The sequence below is a fragment of the Canis lupus genome, chromosome 25 (assembly GCF_011100685.1).
Source record: "Canis lupus familiaris isolate Mischka breed German Shepherd chromosome 25, alternate assembly UU_Cfam_GSD_1.0, whole genome shotgun sequence".
Taxonomy (NCBI): domain Eukaryota; kingdom Metazoa; phylum Chordata; class Mammalia; order Carnivora; family Canidae; genus Canis; species Canis lupus.
The window spans coordinates 26,389,250-26,413,457 of NC_049246.1; positions in this window are offsets into that span (position 1 = coordinate 26,389,250).

A 24,208-nucleotide genomic window follows, 5' to 3' on the forward strand; every position below is an offset into this window, starting at 1 on the left:
GCTGGGAGTGAGAAGATGGGAGACGTAGAAGAGTCCAGAAGGAGTCACTCGGGGAACAAGTCCTTTCGCAAGCAGACCAGAAGGGCTTGGAGGGGAGCTGTCGAGCTCTGCAAGGCCTCTTGGGTTCCTCTCTTTATTTACATGAAAGGTAATATTTTCGCTTCTGAACTTGGAAAGTAGGACCCCTCCCAACCTCTTCCTTGAAAAGGGAGCACCAACGGCCAATTGGTTATTTATTTCTTTCTAATCCTGTGGTTTTATGGGGCCGTAAATGAGGGCAGCAGGGAATTAAAGAAAAAGGTGTAGCCAAGACAAATAGCAGAGTCCTTGCCCATGTGGCACTTGCAGTCTAAAGGTGTGCATGATGCAATCTCATGGTCGCTGTGTTCCCAGGAGGTCAGGGGGAGGCTACCAGGGCCAGTCCCGGGGGAAGCCAGGACGTATTTGGGAGGGACAGGTGGCCTCAATCCACAAAGAATAACTGAAGGAAAGGCTTCTCCTGGAGCAGTGAGGGGACACATGGCAGGTCAGCGCAGGTGGGCACAGGCAGGCGGCAGGATGGGAGATAGCTGGAATGATGCAGGATGGAAGGGACCCTGAGCTCATCTTCATTTTGGAGAAGTTTTCGTTTTGGGGTCATAGTTGAGTAGAGAGAACTGGGGAGCAGGAGACTTGAGTAAGGCCAGCAGGTGCCCAGCTGTATGACAGAAGCTACCAAGAGTCCCCTGGCCTCACCAGGCGATTGGCGATTCTGGATGCCTCTCCCAAGGGAACCACCTCTCACGCCTGGACTATTTGGGGATGTGTTTAACACTGATGAGATGAAGAGCCCATGCATCTGTGACAAGGAAGTACTTCCCGAAATAAGTTAGTGAAAAGTAATCTGGATATTTGGGGACTTTAGCAAGTTCTGGAAGGCTAGAAATGAAGAAAAGGCTGTCCTGTTAACATGGCTTTAGTGGAGGTGTGGTCCCTGGGGAGAGAGGCCAGCCTGGGTTTGTTAGCAGTTTTCTTTCTTTTCTTTTCTTTTCTTTTCTTTTTTCTTTTCTTTTCTTTTCTTTTCTTTTCTTTTTTCTTTTCTTTTCTTTTCTATTCTTTTCTTTCTTTTCTTTCTTTTCTTCTTTTCTTTCGTTCTTTCTTTCTCTTTCTTCTTTCTTTCTTTTCTTTCTTTCTTCTTTCTTTCTTTCTCCTTCCTTCCTTCCTTCCTTCTTCTTTCTTTCTTTCTTTCTTTCTTTCTTTCTTTCTTTCTTTCTTTCTTTCAGATTTTACTTATTTATTCACGAGAGAAAGAGAGAGAAAGTCAGAGACATAGGCAGATGGAGAAGCAGGCTCTCCTGTGGGGAAGCCAATGTGGGACTCGATCCCAGGACCATGGAATCATGCCAAGGCATGATGGCATCATGCCAAGGACCTGTGGCCAAGGCAGACACTCTACCACTGGGCCACTCAGGTGCCCCTGTTAGTGGTTTTCTAGTGCAGGCCAATTGGCATTGGATTCCTCAGCAGAGAGTGGTGACTTCCCAGGCCACAGCATGTTGAGTAAAGGATCTTATAATCCATACATTCAACCTTGGGGACATCATGCTGAGTGAGATAAGCCAACCAGAAAAGGACAAACACTGTATGATTCCACTTACTTGTGGTTCCTGAAATAGTCAAATCTAGAGAGACAGGAAGTAGAACAGGGGCTGCCAGGGGCTGGGGGCAAGGGGGAGGGGGTGTTAGTGTTTACTGGGGACGGGTTCAGTTTGGGAAAATGAAAAAATTCTAGAGATGGATGGCGCTGATGGCTGCACAGCCATGCATGTGTACCCAATGCCTCTAACTAGTACACTTAAAAATAAGATGGTATAGGGGCACCTGGGTGGCTCAGTTGGTTAAGCAACTGCCTTTGGCCTGGGTCATGATCCTAGGATCCTGGGGTCAAGCCCCACGTCAGGCTCCCTGCTAAGTGGGGAGCCTGCTTCTCCCTCTCCCTCTGCCCTTCCACCTGCCTGTGAGTGTTCTCTCTCTCTCTCTCTCTCTCTCTCAAATAAATACATAAAATCTTTTTTTAAAAAATGAGACAGTATGTCTTACATGTAGCATGCATATGTAAATCTGCAAGTCACTTGGGATGGACTTTCTTTGCATCAGTCTGGTTCTGACCTGGATTTGGCTCTCTGAGCCAGTAGGTGGTGGCTGATGGGGAGTCAGGCAGCTCTTCTCCATTGGGTCATGATAAATGGATAAACACCACCCTGTTTTTAAGTCAGTCTCCTCTGCGTGGGGGGCAAACCTCTGGAGCCCACTCACCTCTGGGAGAAAGGCAAAGGGTGCCCCTGCAACATGCAAAGTGAGGCCCAGGGTCTGAAGCCACAGCACCCCCTCATCCCTTCCCCTCTCCCCACCGCGGCAAAGAGGCAGGGAAATGCAAGTAGATGGTGTTGGTCAGGAGCAGCTGGCCATTTGGAAGCACGGGTTTCCACGTCTGGGTCTCTATCGCCATCGTTAACCGGTGAGCTGCTAACCCCCATGCACCTCAGCTCCCTAATCTGTAAGGTGGCCTCCTTATTATCCATCCCTCAGGATTTAGAGACTTCTGTAATATAAAATGTACAAAGCACGGGGGGCTTTGCACGTGCAAGGGGCTTGCACGGGGAAGCTGTTCAACGATGCCACTTACCTTCCTCAGCCACCTCCCCGCCTTGTAGCCATGTAGTCCTGGGGGTTCAGGCTGTGGTCACAGAATACCGCACCCGGAGTGTCCTAAGCCCCACACATTTATTTCTCTCGGTTCTGGAGGCTGGGAAGTCCGAGATCATGGTGCCGGCGGATTCCGCGTCTGGTGAAGACCCACTTTCTCCCACCTTCTTGTTTTGTCTTCAGCGGGCTGAAGGGGTTAGGGAGTTCTGTGGAGTCTCTTCTTTTTATTTTTTATTTATTTTAATTTTTAAATTATTATTTTTTATTGGAGTTCAATTTGCCAACATATAACACCCAGTGCTCATCCAGCCAAGTGCCCCCCTCAGTGCCCATCACCCAGTCACCCCAAACACCCACCTCCCCCCTCCCCTTCCACTACCCCTTGTTCGTTTCCCAGAGTTAGGAGTCTCTCATGTTTTGTCACCCTCCCTGATATTTTCACTCATTTTCTCTCCTTTCCCTTTATTCCCTTTCATTAATTTTTATATTCTGTGGGGTCTCTTTTATAAGGGTACTAAACCTGCTTATCACTTCCCAAAGGCCCTACCTCCGCATATCATCACTTGGGGGCATTAGGATTTTAACATACGAATTTCAAGGGACCACAAACTTTCAGGTCATAGCAGTATAATTTAAGAAATACACAGAAAGCTCCTTCCCTTGAGATTTTAAAGAAGAGGGCAGATGTCTTTCTGCCGTGGAGTTTTGGAGGGAGGGCGGGGACAGAAGGTCTTCTGCAGGTCCTTGGTCCCCCAAATCCTGACTTTCACAGGGGTGGCCTTTCCATGCGTGAGGGCTTCTTCGGGACTGTCTTTTCCTGATGATGTTTATGAATATGTCTGTGAAAATGCCCCATTCCACCAGTGGGCAGAGAGTTTATTTTTGGCCAGTCAGCAGCCGGATAAAGACCTGGTCATGGCCTTTGGCTCACAGCCCCTCGTTAGGCGCTGAGGGCCAGGGTTGGTGGCCATCAAGAGAGGTGTCCTGACCCTCCCGCAGTCGGGTCAAAGTGACCTCCAGCCAGCTCCAGGCCAGAAGCCAAAAAGGATAAAGCGGAAAGTATTAAGTTGTCTGGATTTGATTTGATTTTTCATTTTGTTTTTGTTTTTATTGAAGTTGGATTTGTCACCATATAGTGTAACACCCAGTGCTCATCCCATCAAGCACCCCCCTCAGTGCTCATCACCCAGTTACCCCATCCCCTACCCGCCCTGGATTTTATTTTATATGATGTAAAACATCTGAGCACCAGGAACTAGAAGTCTAGAAATTGGGAGTCCAGAGGAAAAATACATTGGAAGGTTGTACTTTGCCACTTCTCACTACCATTAGTAAGGAGAGATTGGGAGTGATACAAAGGTAAAAAGAGCCGAGGGAACAGAAAATCATGAGAGCATGTGGAAGAATTTGGGCTCTTGTGCACTACTGGTGGGAGTGTAAAATGAGGCAGCCACTGCCCCATTTAAAGTTCCTCAAAAATAATTAAGCCTGGAATTGTCATTTGATGCACAAATCCCACTTTGGGACACATATTCAAAAGAATTGAAAGCAGGGCCTCCAAGAAATCTTCATGCACCCACGTTCAGAACAGGATTATTCACAGTTGCCCAAAGGTGGAAGCAACCACGTATCCATCAGCGGATGGAGGGATAAATGAATGTGGTCCATGCATACAACGGCATAGTATTCAGCCTTAAAAAGGAAGGATGTTCTGACACAGGCTCCTGCGTGGATGAACCTCGAGGGCATTCTGCTAAGTGAAGTAAGCCAGCCACGAAAAGACAAAGACCGTATGATTCCACTTACGTGCGGTATCTAGAATGGTCAAATTCACAGAATTCAGAAAACAGAATGGTGGTTGCCAGGGACTGCAGGGGTACAGAGTGAGCAGTAGTTTAATGGATATAGAGTTTCAGTTCAAAAAGACACAAAGAAGACTGGAGATGGATGCTGGTGATGGTTGCACAACAATTAATGCCCCTGGAGTGTACACGTACAAGTGGTTAGGAGGGTAAGTTTTCTGTTATGTGTGTGTTTTGCCTTAGTTAATTTTAAAAAATAGAGCTGAGGTTGTGCAGGGGTGCAGAAGCCAGTGAGGTGGTTGGGAGGGACGGGTAGCCTCTCTTCTTAAGGAACGGACCTTAAGGAACTCTAGGGAGTTCTTCTCCCTAGAGAAGGTGCAAGTGGGCACAGGCAGGGAGGGAGGCAGTGGGGTTTGAGAGAAGCAGGGTGAGGAGGGACCCAAAGTTCAACCCCTTTGTTTTAGAGAAGTAAAAGAAGAGGTTTGTGGTTGAATGGAGGGAGCAAGCAGGCAGAAGCCTCAGTTTCCGCATCTGTACAATGGGGTTTGTGAACCATCTTCCTTAGCATAGTCCCTGGGACACAGGTCCTCTAGGCTTTTGGTGTGTGGCTAATCCCCTGGCTCTGGTTCTGGAAGGAGTTCACCAGGACAATCCTCGGTAGGATTTCTGGGGGATGGGAGAGGATGTGGGCAGAGCCCAGGGGCTGATTGATGCTGCCACCGATCAGTCTAGGTTCTCTCTGGTGTCCCTTGAAACTCTTTATCATCCCACCCACCTGCCTGCCTTCTGTGTTACTGCTCTCAGCTTCCTTGTCTGCCACCTTTTTAAAAATTTTATTTTATTTGAGAGACAGAGAGAGAGAGAGGAAGAGAGAGAGAGAGAGACAGCATGTGCTCAGGGAGAGGGGCAGAAGGAGAAGCAGACTCCACTGAGCCGTGAGTCCGAGCTAGGGCTCAATCCCAGGACCCCAGGATTGTGACCTGATGTTCAACTGACTGAGCCACCCAGGTGCCCCATCTGCCACCCACTTTTCTTTCTTCTCCTGGGTGCCATTCCTTTTCCTTCATGTCCAAAAGCAGCAAAGAAATACCATTTTTGTGTGAGGCTGACTTTTACCGAAGGCCTGGGTGCCAGCAAGGAGATGTTCACCTCTCAGGACAACAGGGCAGACACATTTAAATGCAACATTGGACAGTATTGTTCTGGGGTTCTGCGTATCCTTGCAAGAGAATTTTCCCTCACATGAGAATTTAGCACCGACTGCCATGTTGTACCCCCTCTCCACAGACCCTCCTCCTACTCTTGCCTTTCGTCCTGCCCTGACTATTTCTTCCTTGTCAGATTGTGCAGAAACTCGAAAATTCCTTTCACCTTACCATGCACGGTGGGGCAGCTCTGTATCTGGCTGCCATGCTTCCTGAGGGCAGGGGTTGGGGATGTGGGAGGTGCTACTCACCTTTCTCTTCTAAGAAGCCCCAGTCAGGTATTTCCTGAGAAGGAAAGGAGATAATGTAGGTGAACACAGGAGAGTGTGGAATGAGGCTTAGACAAGAGCAACGAGCCTCCTCATTGACCCTGACTGTGAGGCTGCTTCCCTGACAAAGGGGCCCAAGAGTTGTAGCAGCAGGGCAGGTGCATGGGTGACAGGATAGCCCCCATCTCCCTCACGTGGCCTGGGCTCTGCAGCAGCACAAGAGAGGCTCCGTCCCAAAGCCTTAAGGATGGGTTCCTGTGGGTGGAGGCCAAAGCCCTGGATGGAGAGCTCAACTGCCATATGTGCAGGAAGACACTGATTTTTCATCTGGTACATGTTGGTTCTATGGTCCAAGGTGAGGGAAGTGCATAGCATTGGAGTGAGGAGGTTGGGTCTCAGGTAGGCACATCTGCCCCATCTTAGCTGAGTGACTGGGCAAGTTAGCCCCTCTGTGTCTTCTGTGAAGCATGGAGATAATAAGGGGCTACCTTATGGGGTTGTTGCAAGGAGTCGGTGAAATACTGTGTACAAAATAATTTGGCATATAGTAAGTGCTCAGCAAAACTCACCTGATGGCATAATGATGATCATCATGGTTATGTCAAAGCCCCAGGGTTGAAGAATGTGCAGCCTGGTAGGAGGCCAGGTATGCTATGTCCCTAGGGAAGTCCAGCCCATTTGCACTGCACCATTCCTGTCCTGTTTTTGAGAACGCTCAGAACACAGGTCTGGGGTGGGGAACAGGACTAGCCAGGAGCCCCTGGCAGTGATTTGGGGTGAATGAGCAGGACCAGGTATTAGGCTGTAGTTGCCAAGGAGTTGGACATAAGTGAGGAGACTGTTAGGCACTGCCATGGGCATTTGTGAGTCTTCCTTGGCAGCTCTAAACAGAAGGAGAGAGATGTCCATCTTTGGGGGCAGGTTCAGAAATCACAATTCCTGTCGTTGAGAGGTGACCAGGATGATGTCCCAAGTCCTTTGGTTTTGTTTAATGTTCAGCAAAAGATACTTCCTGCCATTGGATACCATCCCTGAGACAGGGGGGGATGCAGGGATGTGGACCAAGAGAGACTTCCCAGAAGAGGAAGTGGGTTCTGAAGGATGAATAGGAGTTTGCAAGTTGGATGATACCAGAGCAGGGCATCCTGGGTACACAAGCCAGTGTATGCTAATATATTTGGTGATGTATCCTCTCCCTTTGGCTCCTGTTACACCAGACTGTTTGCTGCAGCCCATGCTCCCCTAGCCCTGCTGCCTTACTGCCAGCTGCTGAGACCTGGTCTGTCATTCGGGCAGTGTCGCCAGGATTCTATGGCATTGCTCACTGGATAAGGGTACTGATATCCCTACCCCCTTATACCTACAAATCCTGATGCTGGAGGTCTTGGGGAGGAGTGGAGAGTATGTGGGCAGAAAGAAAAGGCAGGAAAGCATATTATGTGAATACAGGTACCTCTACATGTGGAGACATTTTTTGGGTGACGAATATGTTCATTCTTGCAGCTCTGGTGATGGTCTCATACATGTGTCAAAACCTATCAAATTGTAGGGGCACCTGGTGGTTCAGTTGGTTAAGTGTCTGCCATTGGCTCAGGTCATGAGCCAAGACCCTAGGATCCAGCCCCTTATTGAGTTCCCCTCTCAGCAGAGAGTCTGCTTCTCCCTCTCCCTCTGCACTTGTGCATGTGCTCTCTCTCTCTCTCTCTCTCTCACTCTATCTCAAAAAAATAAAAAAATTAAAAAAACCCTCATCAATTTGTATACTTAAATGGTGCAGCTTATTATATAGGGGTTATGCATCCACAAAACTTAAAAAACAGTACATTGGTGCCTTAAAATTTTTGGTTGCTTTTTTTCTTTTTAAAGGTTTTATTTATTCATGAGAGACACAGAGAGAGGCAGACACAGGCAGAGGGAGAAGCAAGCTCCCCACAAGTAGCCTGGGATCACACCCTGAGCTGAAGGCAGATGCTCAACTGCTGAGCAACCAGTGTCCCCTTTGGTTGCTTTTTAAACATGTTTCTTTTTTTTAAAACATGTTTATTTTTCAGTGTAAAACTAGTACAGGATTACCAGAGAAATTTAGAAATTCATGAAAGCAGGAAAAACAAAGTGAATCACAATTTGTTTGCTTTTGCTTTTTGGTGAGGGATCATTATTACCAAACCAAAATATGTGCATGAGGCTCACCCAGCATCAGTCGCACTGAATGGAGAGTCTCCTGGGGGCCTGTGTCCTGCAAATGTCTAACTACTCCCCCACCCTGAGACTCTGGTCCAGTGAGTCTGAGAGGGAGATCTGGAATCTGAGTTTCAAGCTACGTGGTGCCTGGGTGGCTCAGTCCGTTAAGCGTCTGACCTTGGTTCAGGTCAAGATCTTAGGGTCCTGGGATGGAGCCTGGAGTCAGGTTCCCCATTCAGCAGCAAGTCTGTTTGTCCCTGTCCCTCTGCCCTCCTCCCCTCCCCTGTTCTTCTCTCTCTCAAGTAAAAACAAAAACAAAAACAACAAAAAAACCCCCACTATCTTCTCTTCTCAAAAACTCTGATCTAGGCAGCCCACAGCCTAGTTTTTGAGGAATGCTAAGATGGAGAGTGAATCACGAAGCCCTGATAGTCCCAGACCTTTTCTCCTTAGTCCCAACCATGCTACTAGTACCCCCGGATACATGTTGAGGTCACAGCTGTGTGGTGAGAGAGAACTGGCTGATTCTAGTCTTAAGAAGTCTTGTAGAGGTACCTCGGTGTCTCAGTCGGTTGAGGGTCTACCTTCGGCTCACATCACGATCCTGGGGTCCTGGGATCGAGCCTGCTCCCCTTCCCGTCTGCCTCTCCCCACCCCCACTCCAGCTCATGTTCTCTCTCTCTCAAATAGATAAATAAAATCTTTAAAGAAAAGAAGCCTTGTAGTAGCAGCAGCAGCAGTAATATTAATGGTAGTAGTGCTAATATTTTTTAAAGATTTATTTATTTATTTATTTGAGAGAGAGAGAGAGAGAACACGAGTAGGAAGGTCAGAAGGAAAGAGAGCCTCAGGCAAGCTCCCCACTGAGTGTAGAGCCTGGCTTGGGGCTCAGTCTCAAGACCCCAAGATCATAACTTGAACTGAAACCAAGAGTTCGTTGCTCAACAGACTGTGCCACCCAGGTGCCCCAGCAGTAGTGCTAATGTTAGTGATACTAATAGTGGTGCTGGTCCTAATGGTTATAAAGGTAATGGCAATATTAATGGTAGTAGTGGTAGTATGAATGGTAGCAGTAGTAGTGCTAATACTAATGGTTACAATAGTAGTGGCAATATTAGTGGCAGCAATAGTAGTAGGGATATTAATGGTAACAATAGCTAACATTTACGGAGCTAATGCATCTAAGGCACTGTTTCAAGAGCTCTCCCTGTGTTATCTCAGTGCTAGTGGTTAAGAGCAAGTTCGATGTTTCAGTGTGAACTTCACCCTGCCACCACGAGTTCTGCAGCCTTGGGCAAGTTACCTAAAAGTCTTAAGTTTCACATGTCTCCAAAGCAGATATACAGATGGTCAACAAGCACACAAAAAGATGCTCAACATCAATAATCATCTGGGAAATGTAAGTCAAAACTCCAAGGAGACACCACCTCGCTCACATCCGTTTGGATGGCTGCTATCAGAAAAAATAGAAAATCAGTGCTAGTGAGGATGTAGAGAAATCAGAACCCTTGTGCTCTGCTGGTGGGAATGGTTGGTGTAGCAACTGTGGAAAACGGGATGGTGGATCCTCAAAAAAATAACCATTTTATCCAGAAAATCCACTTCTGGGTATAGACACAAAAGAATGGAAAGTGGAGACTCGAATGGATATTTGCACACCATGCTCATAGCATTATTCAGTGGCCAAAAGATGGAAACGACCCATCTTTGTTGATGATAAACAAAATGTGGCATACACGTTTAATGGAATTCTACTATTCAGCCTTTGCAAGGAAGGACATTCTGACCCAGGATCCCACATGGATGAACCTTGAGGAAGTTATGCTGAGTGAAATCAGCCAGTTACAAAAAGACAACGACTGTATGATTCCACATAGATGAGGTACCTAGAGTAGTTAGACTCATAGAGATGGGGAGTAGAAAGGTAGTTGCTAGGGCCTGGGGGGAGGTAGTGATGGGGCTTATGGTTCAATGTCAATTTGGGAAGATGAAAATGTGTTGGGGGCACCTGGGTGGCTCAGTCGGTTAAATGCCTGATGCTTGTTTTCAGCTCAGGTCATGATCTCAGTGTGGTGAGATTGAGCCCCACATCAGGCTCTGTGCTCAGCAGGAAGTCTGCTTGAGATTCTCTCTCTCAACCCCTCCCTGCCCGTCCCTCTTTAAGAAATTGTTCTGGAGTTGGATGAGGGTGATGGCTGCACAACAGTGTGAAAGGTACTTAATGCCTCTGAGCTGCACACTGACAAATGGTTAAGATGGTAATTTCATGTTATGTGTATTTTGTAGTTAAAAAAAGAGAAGGGGGAAAAGCTCCTAGGTTCCAGTTTCTTCCTTTCTAAAATTGGGCAAAAACTCTCCCCTACCTCTGAGGATGTGAGGGTTGAACGTATGAACATGTCTCACACCTGAGAGAGGCAGCCAGCCCCGGGTGAGTGGTCAGCAATGCTCACTGCTGCAATGCTTGTTAGTGTCATTTCAAGGGCCAGTGCCCGGGGATGGTCAGCCCTTTTCTGGGTGACCTCAGGCACATCCCTACACAATTCTGGGCCTCGGTTTCTCCACACAGGAAAGAGGAGCTGGGATCATCGCCCTAAATGTGATGATCAGTGCAAGCTGCCTGTTGGAATCACCCTCCTAGAACCTGGAACTGACATCCAGGGGCAGCTCTGGCCCCTTTATTCTGCTGGCAGCCAGGGCTGAGACTGCTCTGCTGAGATTGGCAATGCTGGGGTGATGTGGGGTAAGTCGGGATTTGTGACTCACAACCCCCCATCTGGAGAAGCCCTGGAGAAGCTCGTATTTGATGGACCTTCCCCCTATGGGTGTGTGACACGCGGTCCTGGTGTGTGCAGGCGTGTGCATGCTTGTGCCTTTGACTTGTGGCCATTGACACATCAGTGCGTTGTCTATGCAAGCAGCAGCGGAGGTGTGAACGTGGAGGGAGGGGGCGCTGTGTGGAACGGCACACCCCTCAGGGACCAAGGACATGGGGAGGCCTTATGGCGGCATCTTTCCAGCCTCGCCTGCACACAGGGGAGGCTTCTACAACACTGGTGCCTGAGTCTCAGAGTCCCAAGGCCCCGGTCTCATTAGTCTGGGGATGGCCTGGGCTCCGGGATTTTTCACAGCTCCCCTGGGAGGTTTGCTGTACAGCCAGGTAGAGAGCCTCTGCCTTCAGGGCCAAGGAGAGGAGGCCCCAGCCCAGCAAGTCTAGTCCAAGGGCTGTGTGGTGTGTGAGGGAGGCTACCTGTAAGCTGTTTATTGCCTGCTTGAATTACTGGGTAAATATTGACCCGAGGCTCTGGTGTCCCAGGAGCTACCTGTTGTTTTCACGGGCACATCTCTGGTGCGGTGGGGACACCTCAGGCTTGGGCTGTGCCAGCCAAGAGAGAGGCAACACGGAGGCTGAGCATCTCTCCAGGAACCCGGTGCCAGGTCCTCCACTGGAAGCTGGGCTTTGTGGGCAGGCACATTGATATGAGGGAGAAGACAGAGCGGTGGAGTCAGGCTGATGTTGCTCAAATGAGCCACGAGAACTTTGACAAGTGTTCGAAGCTGTCTGAACCTCAGTTTCCCCATCTGTATGACAAGAAGAGCAGTAGCTATCTGCAGAGTTACTGTGAGGATAAAGTGGCATGCTGCATGTAACATGCCCGTCACATAGCAGTTGCTCAATAAATGGGCTTTTTTTTTTTTTTTTTTTTTCTGGACTAGAGAACCAGCCAACTGCCTGGTCTGTGGGAAGTTGCTGCAGTCCTCCTGCCACCAGGATGGTGTGTTACCCAGTGAGAAGCTGATGGCCCCTGGGCCAAAGGAGACAGAACTCTTTCCCTTCCTGTTATGGGCCGATTTGTGACCTTCCATCCCCAAACTCCTGTTTCAAAGTCCTAACTCTCAGCATCTCAGAATATGATTGTGTTTGGAGACAGGGCCTTGAAGAGGCACTTGCATTAAAATGAGGTAATCGGAGTGGGCCCTAATCCAATTGGACTAGTATTTTTATAAGAAGAGGAGATTAGAACACAGACACGTACAGAGGGAAGCCGTGCAAGGACCTGGGGGAAGACGGCTGACTACAGAGCAAGAGAAAGAGGCCTCAGGAGAAACCAGCCCTCCTGACACCTTGATCTTGGACTTCCAGCTAAATGATGAGAAAATACATTTCTGCACTTTAAGCCTTCCAGTGTGTGGTACTTGGTGATGGCAGCCCGAGCAAACTCATACAAGTTCCTATAGCAAAGGGAAGGGAGAAGAAATGGGTAGGAAATATCAGAAAGGGAGATAGAACATGAAGACTCCTAACTCTGGGAAACGAACTAGGGGTGGTGGAAGGGGAGGAGGTGGGGGGTGGGGGTGACTGGGTGGCGGGCACTGAGGGGGGCACTGGAAGGGATGAGCACTGGGTGTTATTCTGTATTTGGCAAATTGAACACCAATTAAAAATACATTTATTATTTAAAAAAAACAAAAACAAAAACCGCTCCAGATCCTGCTCCTCACCAACCACATCAAACTCTGTCCTCTTCTCCCAGCTTCTAAATCCTGGACTCCTCCCCTGCCCCCCCCTCCCCCCCGGAGAATCCACTCACTGAGTTCTAAAATCTCCCAGCTTTTTCCGTCACTGTCATAACCCATTGGCCACCTTCTCTCTCTGAGAAGAGAGATTGGTCTCCGCAGAGACCAAGGATTGGTCAGATGAGAGAAGGATTGGTCACCGCATCCTCTCTTGCTCACCTCTGCTCCAGGACAGCCTTGGTACCAAGTTAATTTTTCAAGGTCAAATGTGATCACATGACGGAGCACCTCCCCACCTGCTTGGCCCAACCCCTTTCCCTCACTGTGATCTATGCTTTCGCTACATAGAACCCCTTTATGGTTTCTGGAATGTGCTGTGTTAATCTTATGCCCCTGGGCCTCTGATCTGGGCCCCCCGCCTGAGCACATTCCACCTTTCCTGCTGTCAAACTCCTATTCATTCTTTATAGCCCCTGTGTGATGTTCCCTCTCAGAAGCCCTCCTGGACGTTCCAGGATCATGATCAGCCCTCCCTCTTCTCTCTGCCTTCCTGGCCCGTGTACAAACACTATCACATGCAGTTGTGAGATGCTCTGGTTCTGTGTCTTTCCTCCTACCCGGAGTGTGAGCTGATGAAATCAAGGACCTTGCCTTATTTATCTCACATTCCAAGCATCTTGCCCCATGTCTGACATGCTTGGTGTGAAATAGCTGCTTCTCAAATGAAGGGGTTAAATGTATAGTTTAGACCAAGATTTTAGGCTGGCTAATTCCTTATCATGGGGGCTATCTTATGCTTTGTAGGATGTTGAGCCTCTACCTGCCAGAGGCCAGTAGTACTTCCCTTCTCAAATTTGGACACCCTCAAATATCTCCAGACTATATCAGATGTCCCCAGGGGACAAAATTGCCAAGTTAAGAACCACTGTGAGGCTTGCAGAGATCTCTGACCTCCTGAGAACAACACTGTTGGCACATCCAAGGCTATCATGACATCAATGTTGATTTTGTTAGAGTAGGAATCAGAAATAAACAGCAATTTTGGAAGCTTTGTGCTGACAGGGGTCCTATGAAAAATGGCAGGGAGACCAGGAGTCCTTTTCTAGTAATAAGGTTAAGGAGACCAAGTTTCTAAAATTGTGGCTTGAGTTTCCTATAAATTGGGTGCAAACTCAATGGGAGAGGATACACATTTCCCAAGCAGAGGGTCTGACGGCAGTTGGGACCACAGTTTTCAGAAATCACATTGGTGCCCATTCCACCTTAAATCCCCTCTTTTTTCTTTACTGATTTTCTCCAAAATTACTTTGGCCCTGAAGCTTCTTCAGCACCCCAGTAAGCATCAGTGTCCTCAGAGCACCTTGCATTGCCCTCATTTTGTCAGATGTATCCACCAGTGTCTGAGTGTCCCTCTGCTTGCCTGCTGTCCATCTCTGTCTCACCCATGCCCAGCATGGTGACTTGAGGAAGAGCATGTTCCTTCCTGTGTTGACCCTGGCTTGCTCTGGTGACCTCTCTCAGGGGTGAATTGGGCATATTTTCTGATCTCCCTGCACTCTGTTTCCTCTCTTGTAAAACCAGGGTCATAATATCTACCTCACTGTGAGTGTACAAGGATAAGTGCTCAATAATGTCAGCTCCTCGCAGTCCTACAGGTCAAGGCACAAAACTTTATTATTTAGTGACAAGGTAAGAGATGGCTGGATAAATTGCCTTTTTTTTTTTTTTAAATATTTTATTTGAGAGAGAGCAAGAGGGAGAGAGAACCTGAAACAGATTCCGCACTGAGCAGAGAGCCCAACATGGGGCTCAATCCCATAATCATAAGACCATGACCTGAGCCGAAACCAAGAGCCAGACACTTAATTGAGCCACCCAGGCATCCCATGAACTGCCTTTTCTATACAAAGCAAATTTTCTATATAAAGCAAGGAAGTAAAAAAAAAAATAAAAAAAAAAATAAAGCAAGGAAGTCCTCTTACCTGGCACAGTAGCACACCTCCATAGGTCCTCCTTCCAACCACATCATTGTCTAAATCCAATTTCCTTGAAACAGTGACATATTGAGTCTTACCAGTAGACTTTTGAGATAAAATATAGGATGCTCAATTAAATTTGAATTTCAGATAGACAATGAATAACTTTCTGCAGAAATATGTTTCAAATACTGCATGGGATATACAATAAAAATTATTCATTATTCATCTGAAATTCAAATTTAACTGGGCATTCTGTATTTTTTCATGCTGAATCCACAAGCTTGCTAACTGGCCATTGACATCGGGTAAATACATTTGTTAGACCCTTTCCAGAGAGGTTTAGTTAGGAAAAGAATAGGAGGCTCATAGAATCACCTCTTGGTGGCAACCAGTAAAAAAGATTATTGGCTTGACAAAATTTTAGCTAGGCACCCCACTCTTCTCCTAGGCCCTTCTGTGCACTTCCTGATAAAATCCAGTTTTAGCAAGAACCCTTCTAAGGCAATTGAACAAAACGCCCTCATCTTTTATATCAGATCAAGATCCTGGGGCCCCACCACCTCCTTGTGATATCTGACCGCCCTGGTCTGCTTTCACTGGGAGTCCCATTAGGTTGGTTTTTAGCCAGAAACCTTCTCACCTCTAATGTTTTCTCTTCATTTTCTGTCTGTTGACCCCCACCTTGGCTATAAATCCACACTTGCCCATGCTCTATTCAGAGCTGAGCCCAGTCTCTCTCTCCCATCATAAAATCCCCTACAGTGGTTCCCATATTGTCCTGATAGGTCTGCATAAAGTCGGCCTCACCATCTTCAACAAGGATCATTGATTTTTTTTCTTTTCTGATACCAGTGCAATAGTCCTGATGGATCCTTTTATATGGATTGGTTCACCAGCTGAGTTTTATCTGTCATGAAACAGCTTTAAAGAATACAAGAAAGCCTAGTTTCCACTGATCCTGTTGCTTTTACATGAAACATGCGTGTAAGGCTTCTGTGCTGGCCCTTCTTCTCAAAATTTTTGGCAAAGGTGACCAAAAAATAGCTTCTGTGGAAATTATTTATTTAGTATTAATGGGGCAAAGTTAGATCTTGGCTAGACATTTCAAGTAAACAGGATCACTCTGCATAGCCTTGTTTGAAACCAGAGATTTCCTGTGACCCCTAGAGTTTTAACAAGAGCCAGAGAAGTTATATTTATAGAAACCCCGTTAATTTTACCCCCCACCTCCGCATTTAATCCCAAATACAACAAATCCCGGAACGTCTGCAGACAGTGGCCTGTTTGATGGATGAGGCCAGGAGGCGATCCCTTGATGCGGTTGTGTTGATAAATGGAGGCTGGGTTGAGGTTGTCACAGTGGAGCTGGGGGTGGATGCCAGTGGGTATACAATATTTTTAAGAAGCTGCAAACACAATCAATTAATAAAAACATTAACCCCCAGCACACAGTGTCTTTCGGTCAAGTTTCTTGGAGGGCTTTGCAAATTGCTCCTGACCTCAGCAGCTTAAAAGAATTCCCAGGCAGAGCTGGAAATACTGTGGCTTTTTCATATTTCTTCTTGAGTCATCCACTGTCTCCATTATTCCTAAACATTTGCTCAGGCACTTTGTGGAAGCTGACTTTGGTGGAAGCCCCTGCTGGCGGGGCTGTCAGTTGCATAGACTGCTGTAAGCTGCCTACCAAAATTTTTTCCTACTGGAAGACCTTCCTACTCCTGTGAGAGCTTGAACCAGAAGGAATTTCCAAAGGGAGAGAGGGGAAAATACCTCGAGTTTCCAGAATCCGAGGATTCTTCTACTCTTAACAGAGGATCAGCAAAGTGCTGGGGTGTGGGAGGCGTCATGGTAAAAAGAATATCAGAAGATCCGGGTCTTAGCCCTGGCCACAGGTGACCTTGGGCAAGGTTACTTACATAGTCTAACCTTTACTTTTCTCATCTGTTTAACAAGGGAATAACATTGTCTATTCTACTAGGTTGTTCTGAGGGATTTCCAGTGAGATAATGCATGTATGGGAAATATAAATTATTGTTATTGTGGTCAAAAGCTGTATTGGCATCTGAATTGAGGCATATCTATTGGACCTAGTGTACTGGGATGACCCATGGACCTCACAATCATGGGGACATCATTGAGTTGTAATTTTAGTCTTCTCAGAAAGGCCTGATGATGACGTCCAGCCAACCTGTGAGTAGAACCTCCCTAGTGACCTGCTATCTCTTCTGGGGCTCTTTGGGGACAGAAAGTACCTTCAGGTCACCATGGTCCTCCCTTCAGCCAATGTTTGTCCAATTACAAGAAACATTTCTTTTCAGTGATAGAGAAAAGAGACGAGAAGAGAAAATACTAGAATGTATTGCAAATAGGTTGAGTTTTGATTTGTGAAACTTTTGTTTCAGATAGTTTATACACATCCATGTGTGTCTGTGTGTCACACTGTAATTGAAAATACATTTCCTGGGATGCCTGGATGACTCAATGGTTGAACATCTGCCTTTGTCTCAGGTTGTGATCCTGGGGTCCTGGAATCGAGTCCCTTATCAGGCTCCCCAAGGCGAACTTGCTTCTCCCTCTGCCTGTCTCTGCTTCTCTCTCTCTCTACGTCTCTCATAAATAATTAAAAAAAAAAATCTTAAAAAAAAAGATTTCTTACTGTGAATTGTGCTTTAAAAAAAATGCACTGCTTTAAGCAAAGACAAATATGATTGCATCACTGGGGCAGCTTTGAGTCCAAAATCCAGCCAAGGAAGTGAGTGCTGACAGAGTCAAAGAGGCAAGGAGTCCAGAAATGCCTTCTTGATTTGAGTCATGGGATGGTGTCATGACACCAGTATTGTGACACCAAGCAGGTTCTGACTCCAGCTCCTAACTTTGTAGCTCTGAGCTTCTCTGAGCCTCATTTCCTAACCCACAACACAATGGGCTGGCTTCTGTGAGTGACAAAGCCTTTGCAGTGCTAACATTTTGGGGCTTACTACGTCTTTGTTGTTATGGAACCCTTTGGGCCTCTTCAGTGTGAGAAGGAGCTGAATCCAATGCCACATTTATCTCTCACACCTTCGGGACCACTTCCTCCTCCAGGGTTCCCAGACAGCACTTCCAATGTCCTTAGAGTGTGCGGAAATGGAGGTGCTTTCTTAACAGTTCCCTCTGCTTCTCAGAGAAAGAAGATTCTCCCTCCAGGCTGTTTTCACCCATTTGGATAATGTGAGGGACATTTGGGATAGTTTTGGCTGGGACTTTTGTCAGCAGTGGGATTGGCAAACCCAGACATTTCCTGGCTTTGTCCTCTGCAGGGGCTCTCTGGCCACAAGGTTAATGGGCCTTCCATCTCCCAGCTGCAGGCCACCTAAACTCCCCTTGGCAGAGCCGAGCTTCGTTGGGAGGGGGCTCTTCCCTCACCCACCCCTTGTCTTCCCCTCTGATTTTCCTCTCTCCTCTTCCCCTTATTTTTCATGTCCCCCTTTCCATCTAACTCATGCCGTCTCTGAGGCTTCCTACTTTGTCAATGGACTTAGCTGATCTATTTTTATTTTGGAGGAAACATTTGTAGAGGTGTAAGTAAGGCCAATCTGTGAAACTGTATCACTTAGACAGTGGCACATGGTAAAAATTATGTAATTGTTGACATAGAGGTTACATCACCCTGATGTTCTTCCACTGGGCTTTTTGACTCCTCCTGACCCGTGAATCTGAAGCCTATTCATCTGGAATAGTTTCTTATTGCTTTTGAGGTGGGTGATGATGCTTTTCCTTTTAAAATGCCTTCAGTAACTGTCTGACAAAACATTTAAAGACATACTGAATAGTACAAAAGCATTTGATAACTATCTCAAATACTGGTAATCAGAAATCAATATGTTCAGGATGCCTGGTGGTTCAGTGATTGAGCGTCTGCCTTTGGGTCAGGTCATGATCCCAGGGTCCTGGGATCGAGTCCTGCACCGGGCTCCCTGCTCCCTGCTCCGTGGAGATCCTGCTTCTCCCTTTCCCTCTGCCTCTCCCCTCCACTGTGTTCTCGCTTGCTCTGCTCTGTCTCTCAAATAAATAAACAATCTTAAAAAATAAAAAAGAAATTGGTAGGTTCATGGATTTTTTTTTAGAGTGAGTACCACCCTTTCTTATAATTCCAGTAAAGATTGAATTCCTGAAAATTAAAAAAAGATTAATTTGTATAAACTTGGAAAAAAAAGGATTGTATTCCTGGAATTTTACACTATTAACGAAACAGTATTAAAATATCTTCCTCCCTAAAGTCATTATGTGCCCTGCCCCTCCCTTCCTTCCGTATTGGGTGGGGGTTGGCACCTCAGAGTCTCCTGAGTTAGCCCTGATCCTCCGAAAACCAGGTGCCAACATGGGTTTAATGTCTGAGGAGAGAAAATGAGGAGGGAATCAGAAAAGCGGGGAGAGCTGTCAGTCTGTGAAGCAAGTGTAACTGGAGGGAAGGAGAGGGAGAGAAGTTGGATGGAAGTTTCTAGACTAACATGAAGTCAGAGGCCAGTTTGGGAAAGCAGTATTGGAGTCCATGAGCTCACACCGGCCATGGGTGGGTGGGTGCGGTTGTCCCGGGTATCCCAGGAATTTTGTGCCTACCTGATAGAAATCTGCCCTCTACACACCCTCTCTTCCTAAAGAGCTTTTTGCAGTGGGCAGGGCCTTTCTGTTTTGTCATTACTTACTAACCAATAATAACTGCGGGTGACCCGCATGCACATCCTCTGTGCTGCTTGCAACACAGCAAATGGAGCTCCTCCAGGGTTTGGTTAGCAGGTTCTGGTAGGTGGAGAAAGCAAACAGCACAGGGGGTGGCTGTGTGGGACCAGGGCACCATAGAGCTTGGATGGGGTGACTTCACCAGTGCCTCACTTAGGGTCCTGATGCCAATCTGGGCCATGTGTTCTCAAGGAGCAGATCAGGGTCCCCTCCCAGGCAGGGAAGTAAAGCACATTTTGGGTTCCAGAGCACAAAGCACGAGAGAGTCACCCAGCATTTGAGACTGCTCTACCCCTTGGCAGTTTAGGTGAGTTGGGCTCCAATCTTGTTTCCAGCCTGGGTCAGCCCGGAGGCCTCCTGAGATTTGTGTGAAGGGCCAGCCTTACGTCCTTGGGGTCCTCCTCTCTGCTGCTACATCCAGATGTGCCAGGTTGGTTCGCCCCCTTGCCAGCTAGCACCTCCTTGGAAACAAGAAGTCTCAACACATGTGTACTTCGTCAGGCTACTAAGTTTACTGAAGCTTTAGGTTTTATGTGTAGGGATCACCACATGGACATCCTTCTACCATCTTGTTTCCCCCTCCCTCCTGGCTCCACATCTTTCCAAAAACCTAAGTTTTCTGCAGTATCTGGGTCTCCCAGCTCACACTCAGGTCCCCCAGGGAGTATGACCTCCAAGGTGGTCAGTGTGCCTCCCTCCCCTAAAGCTGCCTTCCCCAGGTCCCTGGCATTCTGGGGGAGGAAGACTCTCCATCTTCCTACCACTTCTTGTAAATCTTTCTTTCTTACTTTTTTTTTTTCCAAACAATTCCAAACTCACAAGAGAGTTGCCAAAAGAGTATGAAGAATTCCTACATACCCAGATTTCCCAAATGTTAACATCATTCTTTTTTAAGATTTTATTTATTCATTTGACACACACACACACACACACACACACACACACACAGAACAAAAGCTGGCAGAGTGGCAGGCAGAGGGAGAGGGAGAAGCAGGCTCCCCGCTGAGCAAGGAGCTGGACATGGGGCTTGATTCCAGAGTCCTTACCTGAGCCGCAGGCAGACGCTTAACCGACTGAGCCACCCCAGGCGTGCCGAATGTTAACATCTTACAGAAGCACAGTACGATGATCAAAATGAAAAATTGACGTTGATGCTCTTTGTGATCTAATCTGCAGGTCTTACTCAAATTCTGCTCACACCCTTTTTCTGGCCCAAGGTCCAATTCAGGACAGGCTTACATATTGTATTTAGTGGCCATGTCACCTTAGTCTCTTAATCTGAGTTCTAGGTCAAGGGTCAGCAAACTTTTTCTGTAAAGAACCAGATAGTAAATATTTTAGGCTTTGCAGCCTGTACGGCCTCTCTTAAAATTATTATCATTATTTTTTGCTCTAAGTGAATAGCTGTCAAATCTAGGCCAATAAAATACATGGTCCTCCAAATACTTCCCTGCTCAAAGTGCCTGACAACCATCTGCATTTATTCAGTGTATTCTAAGCAAACTGCTCTGATGAGTGATGGATGGGAGATGTGTCTCCAGGCTGTGGCTGAGTGCTCCCCGTCCTAGGTTTGGGCCAGGAAGAGTGAGTGTTTTCTGAGTCTGACAGCCAAGGCAGTGGGGAAGATGTTAAGGGCCGGTTGTCTGTCTCCTCCATCATTTGGGTCTGAGGCTGCTAAGGCTCTACTCGGGCCTGCCCACGGAACGCCTAGGAGACAGATTTCCTTTTCCCCAAAGTGAGACCCTTGGAATCCCAGACAGGCAGAGTCAGCTGAGGATTGGGGGAGTGCCTGGGGGAGGGCCAGGGGAGGGATGAAGGGGCAGCACTGAGCCTCTTTAGCAATCAAAGCCAGCATTGTTCTCAAAGAGTTAACTGCATACCAGGCTTGCAATTAGCAAGGAATAATGGGGTGTGATGGGTGTAGAACAACGGCTGGAACTGATTTTCAGCCTTACAGTGAGAAACTGCCCTGCTGATTCCCTTTCCTTATTTCCTGGTAACTTGCAGGCGGCAGGCTCAGTAGAGCAGAAATCCTTGGGGGAGGGGGTGGGAAGGGCAGGGGAGCAATCTGTCTTTGAATAATTTAAACAATGCAGCACAGCCAAGCTAAATGGAGCTTATCAAATGTTACACCTCTTAAAGCTGCAATCAGAGGCGGCAGGATATTAACTGTAAAGCCCTCCCTCTCCGCAGAGGGAAACCGAGGAACAGACCTGCTACTAACTGGAAAGAAAGGGAGTTTGAGAGGCGGCAGGAGAGAGAATTGGATCTGTTTTTAAGGCCAGATCAATAATGTGAAGGAAGAAGTAACGACCCAAGGACAAGAGAGAGGGATAGCATTTACTGAGCACCTGCTGTGTACACAACTAGGGCACTTCTATACAGGATATTTTCTTTAACCTTTGCCCCAGTTCTAAAAGACACGTGCTAGTATTCATATGTATTTTTAAATAGAAAAGCGAATCATTTAAGACGAATTCACTTCAAATGCTAGGAAACGCTGGCCCCAACTGGCCTGAACAAACGGATTTCCTACCCTCTCCACCTCTCCCCCTACCCACCCCTTCCGACTCATCTAGCTTAGATGTCTGACAAACCAGTTTGATTGAGGGCTCAGACAATAACACCAGGAGACCATTTCTCTCCATCTCTTGGCTCTGTTTTCTGCTGTGTGAGCTTTGGGCTCTGGCTCCTTGAAGTGGTAAAATGACAGCAGCAGGTACCAATCCCTGCATCATCCAGGGTTCTTGCTCAGCGAGGAAGAAGAACCATGCCTCTAAAAGTTGAAGCAGGACCTCCATGTCCAGCCAAGTTGGAGCTACAGACACCAGATTCAGTTCTCCTTGAACAATCAAGAAACAGAACACAATATATGAAACAACGATTTTTAGACAATTAATAATAGGCAGTGCATGACAGGGATCTCTGAGAGAAGGAAACAGGAGAAAGTTTCTAGGCTGTAGCATGAAAGGAGAGATCCAGGTGGAGTCTGACAGTCTCCCTGGGAAGGCCAGAGCTCACAGACCAGAGTGGTGGAGAGAACAGAGCTGCTCAGAGAGCTGGCTTTGGAGACCTTCACAGGATCCCCTTAAGTAGTTAGAAGAGCACTGATAGATGCATTCATGCACGGAAACTACTGGGAAAACCAGGAAAAGAACTCCTTCAAGGAATAGGCATAACCATCCCCAGAGTTCACACAGATTAGTGATAGTTCATGTTCCACAAGACAGAACAGAATGCCTGGTAATACTTGGAGCACTGGGTAGAGGACTCAGGGGGTTAGGGCCTCAATGGTGGCAGTAAGTCTGATTAGCCTAAGACATAGCACTGCACTGATTGTGATGAGTAAATTGTACACACACACACACCTGTAAAGGAACAAGTTATTTCCCAGCAACTTAACTGAATCCCAGAACAAAACTTAAGAACATTGAAAGGAATACAAAAATATTCAGGACCTGAGCAGATAAAATTCAACATGTCTTTGAGGCAATTAGAATTACCAAGCATGCAGGGCACCTTGGTGGCTCAGCCTTTGAGTGTCTGCCTTTGGCTCAGGTCGTGATCCTGGGGTCCTGGGATCAAGTTCCACATTGGGCTCTCTACAGGGAGGCTGCTTCTCCCTCTGCCTATGTCTCTGCCTCTCTCTGTGTGTCTCACTCTCTGTGTCTCTCATGAATAAATAAGATCTTCAAAAAAATTATCAAGCATGCAAAGAAGCAGGAAAATAAGACCCATAATGAAGAGAAATATCAATCAATAGAAACAGACTCAGAAATGAGATAGATGATAGAAATAGTAGACAAGCACACTAAAATAGTTATTTTTAAAAATATTTTTATTTATTTATTTAACAGCACACAAGCAGGAGGAGCTGCAGGAGAGGGAGAAGCAGGCTCCCCACTTAGCAGAGAGCCAGACATGGGGTTCTATCCTAGGATCCCAGGATCATAACCTGAGCTGAAGGCAGATGCATAACAGACTGAGCCATCCAGGTGCCCCTAAAATAGTTATTATAAGTATTTTCTATCTATTTAAGATGACAGAGGAAAACATAAGTGTGGTATGGAATATATGAAACTTTTAGAGATGAGAAAGAATGTCTGAGATAAAAACCAGACAGGGTGGATTAACAGTAGACTCAATATCCAGCAGAAAAGATTAGTGAACTTGAAGAAATAACAATGAAAACTATTCAATATGAAACACAGAGAAAAGAATTGGGGATATCTGTAGGATCCCAGTGAGCCGTGGGACAACTTCAAGAGGCTTAATACATGCACAGCTTGGAGATACTGCTGGTTCAGTTGCAGGCCACTATAAAAAGCAAATATTTCAATAAAGTAAGTCAAATGAAGTTTTTTTTCCCCCATAAAATTTCTGTTTACACTATACTATGGTATATTAAGTGTACAATAACATTATGTCTAATAAAGCAATGTACAGGAGTACCTGGGTAGCTCAGTCAGTTAAGTGTTTGACTTTGGCTCAGGTCATGATCTCAGGGTCACTAGATCAAGCCCCACATTGGGCTCTGTGCTGAGCACTGCGCCTGCTTGAGATTCTCTCTCTTCTTCCTCCCTACCACCTGCCCTTGCTTGTGCTTTCTCTCTAAAAACAAAAAAATAGGGCAGCCCCGGTGGCGCAGCGGTTTAGCGCCGCCTGCAGCCTAAGGCATGATCCTGGAGACCTGGGATCTAGTCCCACGTCAGGCTTCCTGCATGGAGCCTGCTTCTCCCTCTGTCTGTGTCTCTGCCCCCCCCCCCCCCGAATAAAGAAATAAATCGTTAAAAAACAAACAAACAAACAAACAAACAAAAAACAAATAGGGATTCCCTGGGTGGCTCAGCACT